Genomic DNA, 10032 nt, shown 5'->3' on the forward strand with positions numbered 1-10032 from the left:
AAAGAAAAGGAGGGACGCTGTCGATTGAACTTGTATTGTACATGCTATTATATTCCTTTAAGAGCTTTGTGGTGCTGTTTAAAAGGTGTGTGTTGTGTCTGGCAGGTCGTGGCCCGTGACGATGACCTGGGCACTAACGGTCAGGTCAGTTATACTCTCAGCGGTGGGAACGATGCGGGAGCGTTCAGTCTCTCCTCGAGCGGTCAACTCAACCTCATCAGAACACTGGACAGAGAAACTCAGGACAAATACAATCTTATCATCACCGCTCATGATGCAGGTAAGAACAGCGGCTTTAAATCAATGCTATTATTGTATAAGTAACTCTAACTCTACTAATCCTGCTCTTATTCATACTATAATAGAGTCAGGTACGATTGAGTGTCACTGAACTGACATTAATGAAGAGCTAAAGGTAGAATATAGATATATATCCTATATAAAGGTATATAGGTAGAATCGCTCAAATTAAAAATTCGTTGAAGCGCTATTCAAGAACAGTTTGGACTATCAAAAAGCTATTGATAGCTTTTTGTCCGCAGTGTCCGTAGATGTACACAAAAAATGTGGGCAAATTAAACTGACGGTAATTTTGATGCTAGGCCTTATGGTTCAAAAGTTACGAGCTTAAACATAAGTGCAAATTTTGAACAGTTGGTGGCGCTAGAGCATTGGAGTTAGAGGCCCCAAATGTGGGTCAGTTAAAGGCCAGACTGACCTCTATCAGTGTGCCAAATTTCATACGTTTCCTATGTACAGTTCTATGGGCTGCCGTACACGTAATGGCGGAAGAATAATAATAAGAACACTAACGAATACTTTCAGTGCTCCCTAAATAGTTGTTTTGGCTTCAGACCTTCCGAGGGGTTGAGTGTGTGTTGTTTTGAAAGTGTCTTTCCTGGTTTATGTGTGTTTCTCTCTGGTCTCTGGTTCACCCGTGTTGGCCGGTTGGTGCGTCTCATTCATTCCTGTGAGGTCACATGATGTGCTGTAATGATAGTGATTGGCCCTGGAGAACTTTGACAGAAATATAAATCTGTCAAGAGCAGGAAACAGGAGAGTCAAACTGTTACTGACATGGCTTTCCCCGTCGAATTCTACATGCTCTTAAAGTCAGCCTGAAATCAAAACTGACTATCTACATATAATAACTAGCTCTGCCTTCTTTTCAGATGACATCATCAAGCCCTCTTATTGTTCAACACCTCTCATATAGAGTCAAAACCCACCCTACATGATTTCTCATTGAACTTCCTGTTTCAACGGGGCTTTTTTGTGTCTTTTGTGTATTTGATGTTTCGTTGATTTCTCGATAACGTTTCAGGAATGAAAGTTCATTTAACTGGAAACAGTTTGTTCTGGTTTTCTGAAGGCTGGCAGGCTGACTTGTTCTCTGTTCTGGAATAATCACTGAAATCTGACACGTAAACGTCTCATAAACCTTTATTACAAATAAAACATGATCAATGTGGAGAATGTTTACTCGTGTTTGTGCTGCTCTCATTTCCCCGGCACTGTAGAAAAACTCAATTAACCCTTTAAACTCTGAAGATTTCCTGTTTCAGTGGCGTACCCAAAATTAAACGGCAAAAATGATCAAAATAGTCCATATATGCATATATTAGAGCTGTGAATTGATTGCACAGTTTTCTGTGATTAATCACAATTAATCATGGTGCATTAAAATGGAATAATAAATATACTTTGTCTCAGAGAACTTGCAAGAAATTGGTATGTCATCATTAATTAAATTATATGCCAATTTTAGCTACAGGAAGTGGTAAAAGCATTAGTGAAGTTTCACTAATGGTGAATTGTATTATTAAAACATAGGTCCATATTATAAACTGCCAATGTTGGCATATGTATTCAAAAGCAGGCCTAGTTTAAGTTTTATCCTATGTTTTAGTCATAAAGTAGCTGAAAGTCTCAATACAAGCGTGTGGTGCAGAGAGTCTGCTCCACAGCGCCCCCTCAGTGTACCAATGGAAATCTGTGGTCAAATATGGTACTGCAACGAGCTCTTATTGAGACCCATTGGGACAGAAAATAATCTGCCCATAAACATAGTGCCAAACCAAAGGTAACTATAGTATTAATGCGCACCAGCAGCGTGACAGATCGCGAACATGGCGAGCATTATTGATAACGTGTAACGGCGTGTCTTGGCATTTGTCTTGGCAAATTCAAGACAAATCGACCATTAAACAACTTGGTCCTGACAAGCCAGACATAAAAAAAATAGTTTGGCAATCAAAACATAATGGCAGGTGATATGACATTTCTATGTTTCCATGATGACAAATTGTATGTCAAAAAGTATTTTATATATTGTGATTTAAACCATAATTATCATTATAAAGCATGTTGTTTTTTAGTACTGTGTAAACGTGTAAAGGTCATGTAGATAGTGTTTCTGTCTCCTCCATGATGTTCTTCAACAACATTTAACATTGTAAAATAACATTTCGATTTCGATTTTGATCTGCAACAAGTCAACATATGTAATCCCATGGATGATTGTACGAGGGGAACCGACTCACTATTAGGCAGGTGGTTTTAATGTTGTGGCTGATCGCTGTATGTATATATATATATATATAATGTTTCTTAACCATGGGTTAACTTTTATAGGACGAACAGATTGAAACATTTCTTTCTTTTGTTATATGAATGTCACGTTAAAACTGGAAACTTTGTATCAGGCCTTCATCATTTTTTTTACGTACTTTTAAAATTAGCGATTAGCGATAAACGATTAATCGGTGCCGATAGTGGCTTTTTGGAACGATCGGTTATCGGCTAAAATCGATGCCGATAGTTGACGATATATTTTATTTATTATTATTCCTCCGTGTTCCTCTATGGCTGGCGTTATTTTGATTAGATAATCCAGTCATCTAAATTGACGTGAGGTCACGCAACGGAAAATGTGTCTATGTGGAAACATGCCTTACATTGTGTCTCCAACTTCATATCTTGTGAAGAATAATAATAATAATAAACTTCATCTGGTGAATATATAAGGTATAAAAAGATGAATCTGGTAGAATTGTAATGGAGCCAAATCTTCATCATTTCAAAATAAGAGTCCCTTTTGTGTTTTGGGCGTGTTTATAGTTAAAAGTCCCACATTAAGCAACAAATCTTATTCATTTATTTGATTTTATTGGGATTTCAGTTGAACAATAAACTGAATCTGGGAATTTGAGAATCTTTGGAGACTTTTGGACTCTATAGCCTCTATGTCTGTGCCCATTATCATACATATGTTAATTTAACATTCTTTAAATCGAATTTAACAACTATCGGCTGATTAATCGGTATCGACAAAATCCACTATCGGTCGACCTCATTAAAATCCATTCGAAAAATGCTAATGCACAAACTCAAGTTTGGCTGAAGCTAATCCAGATCTGGAATAGTTTTTTTCTTGTAGTTCCAATAAATGCTTCTTTTTTCCCATTGGAAAGTTAAAAGTATGTCAATAATAAATTCAAGGAATATTTGTTTTCCTGTAAGTTTATTAAGGATTGTTCAAATGCTTTAGTTCTCACTTTTCCAGTCCTACAGTTCTGACCTTTAACCTCACACTTTTTCCTCGTACCTGGAATTCTCCACAATATCTTTCCATTTCTCTCTCTCTCTCTGTCTGTCTCTCTGTCTCTCTCTCTCTCTTTCTCTTTCTCTGTCTCTCTCTCTCTCTCTCTCTGTCTCTCTCTTTCTCTCTCCCTCTCTCTCTCTCTCTCTTTCTCTGAAGGGACGCTGGCAGTGCTGGTGCTCAGAGGGAGGGAGAGATTTTGGCAGCCTGAACTCATTATTTGGAAATGTGTGTTTTTCTGCGGAGTGTGGCGGAGTGAGCAGCACTAATAGATGCTTTACGAGAGAGAGAGAGTCGAGGGTTTATTCTCTGCTCTGCTGTGGAAAGATGTTGGCAGCATTTCTGAGGAAAAACATGGACTACTTGGCAGATAGTGACGGAGAGAGAGAGTGAGAGAGAGATCACAAACGAGGTCTCTTTATTATCTCAATTGTTTCTTCTCGACAGAAGTAGACATTTAATGAAGAGAACAAATGGAGACTTTTACTTAAAAAAATAGTTCACCCAAAAGTTCAGTCATCATTTACACACTCTCATGCTGTTTCAAGCCCGTATGACTCTCTCTCTTATGTGTTACACAAATAGAAGTGCTTATCTGAATGAACGTGAATGTCAATTTAACTCCAAAAGTAAGTGAACCCTTTGGAATTAGCTGGTTTTCCGCATTAATTGGTCATGTGATCTCATGTTCATTAAAGTCACAAGTTTAGACAAACACAGTGTGCTAAAGATAACAACACACAAACAATTATAATCTTACATGTCTTTATTGAACACATCCCATTACATTTTGGAAAATGTATGTGAACCCCTTGGCTAATGAAGTCAACAAAAGCTAATTCGAGTCAGGAGTTGGCAAACCTGGCATCCAATTAATGAATGAGATTGTAGGTGTGTGTTAGAGCTACTCTGACTTAAATATTTTGGGTTTGCTATTCACAAGAAGCATCTGCTGATGTGGACCATGCCTCACAAAAAAGATCTCTAAAGACCTATGATCAAGAACCGTTGCTTTGCATGAAGCTGGAAAGGGTTATAAAGTTATCTGGATGAGTTTAAATATTCATCTGTCCACAGTTAGACAAACTGTCTATAAATGGAGATGATTTAGTACTATAGGTACTCTCACTAGAAGTGGCCGTTAGATATTCATCTGTCCACAGTTAGACAAACTGTCTATAAATGGAGATGATTTAGTACTATAGGTACTCTCTCTAGAAGTGGCCGTTAGATATTCATCTGTCCACAGTTAGACAAACTGTCTATAAATGGAGATGATTTAGTACTATAGGTACTCTCACTAGACGTGGCCGTTAGATATTCATCTGTTCACAGTTAGACAAACTGTCTATAAATGGAGATGATTTAGTACTATAGGTACTCTCACTAGAAGTGGCCGTTAGATATTCATCTGTCCACAGTTAGACAAACTGTCTATAAATGGAGATGATTTAGTACTATAGGTACTCTCTCTAGAAGTGGCCGTTAGATATTCATCTGTCCACAGTTAGACAAACTGTCTATAAATGGAGGTGATTTAGTACTATAGGTACTCTCTCTAGAAGTGGCCGTTAGATATTCATCTGTTCACAGTTAGACACACTGTCTATAAATGGAGATGATTTAGTACTATATGTACTCTCTCTAGAAGTGGCCGTTAGATATTCATCTGTTCACAGTGAGACAAACTGTCTATAAATGGAGATGATTTAGTACTATAGGTACTCTCTCTAGAAGTGGCCGTTAGATATTCATCTGTCCACAGTTAGACACACTGTCTATAAATGGAGATGATTTAGTACTATATGTACTCTCTCTAGAAGTGGCCGTTAGATATTCATCTGTTCACAGTGAGACAAACTGTCTATAAATGGAGATGATTTAGTACTATAGGTACTCTCTCTAGAAGTGGCCGTTAGATATTCATCTGTCCACAGTTAGACAAACTGTCTATAAATGGAGATGATTTAGTACTATAGGTACTCTCACTAGAAGTGGCCGTTAGATATTCATCTGTTCACAGTGAGACAAACTGTCTATAAATGGAGATGATTTAGTACTATAGGTACTCTCTCTAGAAGTGGCCGTTAGATATTCATCTGTCCACAGTTAGACAAACTGTCTATAAATGGAGATGATTTAGTACTATAGGTACTCTCTCTAGAAGTGGCCGTTAGATATTCATCTGTCCACAGTTAGACAAACTGTCTATAAATGGAGATGATTTAGTACTATAGGTACTCTCTCTAGAAGTGGCCGTTAGATATTCATCTGTCCACAGTTAGACAAACTGTCTATAAATGGAGATGATTTAGTACTATAGGTACTCTCTCTAGAAGTGGCCGTTAGATATTCATCTGTCCACAGTTAGACAAACTGTCTATAAATGGAGATGATTTAGTACTATAGGTACTCTCTCTAGAAGTGGCCGTTAGATATTCATCTGTCCACAGTTAGACAAACTGTCTATAAATGGAGATGATTTAGTACTATATGTACTCTCACTAGAAGTGGCCGTTAGATATTCATCTGTCCACAGTTAGACAAACAGTCTATAAATGGAGATGATTTAGTACTATAGCTACTCTCTCTAGAAGTGGCCGTTAGATATTCATCTGTCCACAGTTAGACAAACTGTCTATAAATGGAGATGATTTAGTACTATAGGTACTCTCTCTAGAAGTGGCCGTTAGATATTCATCTGTCCACAGTTAGACAAACTGTCTATAAATGGAGGTGATTTAGTACTATAGGTACTCTCACTAGAAGTGGCCATTAGATATTCATCTGTTCACAGTGAGACAAACTGTCTATAAATGGAGATGATTTAGTACTATAGGTACTCTCTCTAGAAGTGGCCGTTAGATATTCATCTGTCCACAGTTAGACAAACTGTCTATAAATGGAGATGATTTAGTACTATAGGTACTCTCTCTAGAAGTGGCCGTTAGATATTCATCTGTCCACAGTTAGACAAACTGTCTATAAATGGAGATGATTTAGTACTATAGGTACTCTCTCTAGAAGTGGCCGTTAGATATTCATCTGTCCACAGTTAGACAAACTGTCTATAAATGGAGATGATTTAGTACTATATGTACTCTCACTAGAAGTGGCCGTTAGATATTCATCTGTCCACAGTTAGACAAACAGTCTATAAATGGAGATGATTTAGTACTATAGGTACTCTCACTAGAAGTGGCCGTTAGATATTCATCTGTCCACAGTTACACAAACTGTCTATAAATGGAGATGATTTAGTACTATAGGTACTCTCACTAGAAGTGGCCGTTAGATATTCATCTGTCCACAGTTAGACAAACAGTCTATAAATGGAGATGATTTAGTACTATAGGTACTCTCACTAGAAGTGGCCGTTAGATATTCATCTGTCCACAGTTAGACAAACTGTCTATAAATGGAGATGATTTAGTACTATAGGTACTCTCTCTAGAAGTGGCCGTTAGATATTCATCTGTCCACAGTTAGACAAACTGTCTATAAATGGAGATGATTTAGTACTATAGGTACTCTCTCTAGAAGTGGCCGTTAGATATTCATCTGTCCACAGTTAGACAAACTGTCTATAAATGGAGATGATTTAGTACTATAGGTACTCTCTCTAGAAGTGGCCGTTAGATATTCATCTGTCCACAGTTAGACAAACTGTCTATAAATGGAGATGATTTAGTACTATAGGTACTCTCACTAGAAGTGGCCGTTAGATATTCATCTGTCCACAGTTAGACAAACTGTCTATAAATGGAGATGATTTAGTACTATAGGTACTCTCTCTAGAAGTGGCCGTTAGATATTCATCTGTCCACAGTTAGACAAACTGTCTATAAATGGAGGTGATTTAGTACTATAGGTACTCTCACTAGAAGTGGCCATTAGATATTCATCTGTCCACAGTTAGTCAAACTGTCTATAAATGGAGATGATTTAGTACTATAGGTACTCTCTCTAGAAGTGGCCGTTAGATATTCATCTGTCCACAGTTAGACAAACTGTCTATAAATGGAGATTATTTAGTACTATAGGTACTCTCTCTAGAAGTGGCCATTAGATATTCATCTGTCCACAGACAAACTGTCTATAAATGGAGATGATTTAGTACTATAGGTACTCTCACTAGAAGTGGCCGTTAGATATTCATCTGTCCACAGTTAGACAAACTGTCTATAAATGGAGATGATTTAGTACTATAGGTACTCTCTCTAGAAGTGGCCAGTCCAGTCAAGAGGACTCATGAGAAAGAATGATCCAGAAATCCTTCTGAAAATGGTGCAGGTCTAATCCATAGATACCAGAAATACTTGATTGAGGTTATTGCTGCCAAAGAGGATTGACCAGTTATTAAAGTTATTAATTATCACTTTTTTCAAACTACACTGTGAATGTTTAATGGGATGTGTTCAATAAAGACATGAAAGATTATAATTGTGTGTGTGTTGTAATCTTCAGAACATTAATGCAGAGTGGTGGTGGTGTAGTGGGCTAAAGCACATATCTGGTACTCAGAAGGTCACTGGTTTGATCCCCACAGTCACCACCATTTTGTCCTTGAGCAAGTCACTCAACTCCAGGTTGCTCCGGGGATTGTCCCTGTAATAAGTGCACTGTTAGTCAGCTTTGGATAAAAGCATCTGCCAAATGCATAAATGTAAATGCGTAAATGTAAATTAATGCCGAAAACCAGCTAATTCCAAGGGTTCACTTACTTTTCTTGCCCCGTATTTCTTTCACAGTTCTATTTGTTAACATTATTTAATGGATTAGATAGAAAGAACTAAAATGAATAATCTTGGTTAATGTAAATTCATAAATATACTATTGTTTATGTTAGTTCATAAGCATTAACTAATGACTGACCTTTATGTTAAAAATGTTGAAATTAACATACTTTTAAATTAACATATGCTCTATGTTAGTAAGTGCTGTAAAAGCATTGTGCGTTGTTAGTTCATGTTAACGAATGTTAATGAATAACACCTCAATGTAAAGCGTGACCATTTCTCCTAAAGGATAGAAGAAACTGTACGCATGACTTAACATGTTTAAAGTGAAGAGATGCGACCGCAGAGGGTTTTATACAGTCAGAGCAGAGAGAAAACGTGAGAATGAGAGCAGCAGGAAGAGAAGGTATGGGAACGCTCGGCTTTATAAAAGATTGTTTGGTCTTATTTATTAAAGAGGCACAAATCCCTCAGAATGAGCCTATAGAACACACACACAGGGGCCCTATAGCGCCGCACTGTTTGCCCTGTAACTTTTCAGTGCTTAGAAGATAAAGAATGTTAATGACTTGGGTCCGTTTAAAGACTCGGGGCTTTTCTGTCCTTCTGGCACTGAATCCGGCTTTAAAGACTTCCAGAACCCAAAACCCAAACCCATCCGTCAGTCGCTCGGATGATTTCATTTGTATGCTGCTCAGAGAGATGTTTGTCCACATTTCCATTCTTTAACGCAAAACCGCTTCCATAAATGTTCTGATGGTTCATAAACAGTTGAAGGGATAGTTCATAGATTCGCATGTCATTCTGAACCCGTACGACCGTAATTTCCTTCTGTGGAGCACAAAATGTTTTCAGCACACACACTGAACGCAGTCAAATAACAGATGAACTCGTGTGGACTCTCAGTGCCTCGAGTCGCAGGAAAACACTCGCTCTGATCACAGTTTGAGACGTTGATGAGATCTCTTCTGAAACTCTAGAGGAGAAACGTGAGTCTGAAAAGCAGGAGACTATGAGAGTCTCTGTTTAAGGTCTCGTTTGTGATTTACGAGTCTGCTAAATGGAGCGTTTGAAGTTTTCCGTGTCTTTATTTGTCTGAGGAAACCTTCAGAATGGGGAAAAGGTGAATGCTAACTGCTGACCACACCTCATTTCAGGAAGTGGAAAACTGGGTACTCATTATTTTAACATATACGGTGAATTCCAAACAACATTTTTGTGGGAACTTTTTTGCGACACTTCTTGCAGAGTTATTCCAAAGGAAAGTGAGCACTTTGACAGTCTTCTATACAGATATTCTGATGATTAGGGATGGATTATTGACCAGGCCAATGGGGTCAGTACCCAGGGGCCCTTGACTGCTCAAAGGCTCTTGACTGCCCGGAGGCCCTTGACTGCCAGGGAGCCCTTGACTGCAAGGAGCCCTTGACTGCCCAGGGGCCTTTGACTGCGCGGGGGCCCTTGACTGCCAGGGGCCCTTGACTGCCTGGTGGCCCTTGAATGCCAAGTGGCCCTTGACTGCCCAGGGGCCCTTGACTGCCAGGGGCCCTTGACTGCCTGGGGGCCCTTGAATTCCTGGGGGCCCTTGACTGCCAGGGGCCCTTGACTGCCTGGTGGCCCTTGAATGCCAAGTGGCCCTTGACTGCCCAGGGGCCCTTGACTGCCTGGGGGACCTTGACTGCCTGGCGGCCC

General features: G+C 38.8%; 1 pseudogene; it reads left to right on the forward strand.

Moving 5' to 3' along the window:
* LOC127659577 (protocadherin Fat 4-like) overlaps positions 1 to 10032 on the forward strand; it is a 122228-nt pseudogene that overhangs the window by 67672 nt on the left and 44524 nt on the right.

Source organism: Xyrauchen texanus, chromosome 19 (genome assembly GCF_025860055.1).
Source record: "Xyrauchen texanus isolate HMW12.3.18 chromosome 19, RBS_HiC_50CHRs, whole genome shotgun sequence".
NCBI lineage: Eukaryota > Metazoa > Chordata > Actinopteri > Cypriniformes > Catostomidae > Xyrauchen > Xyrauchen texanus.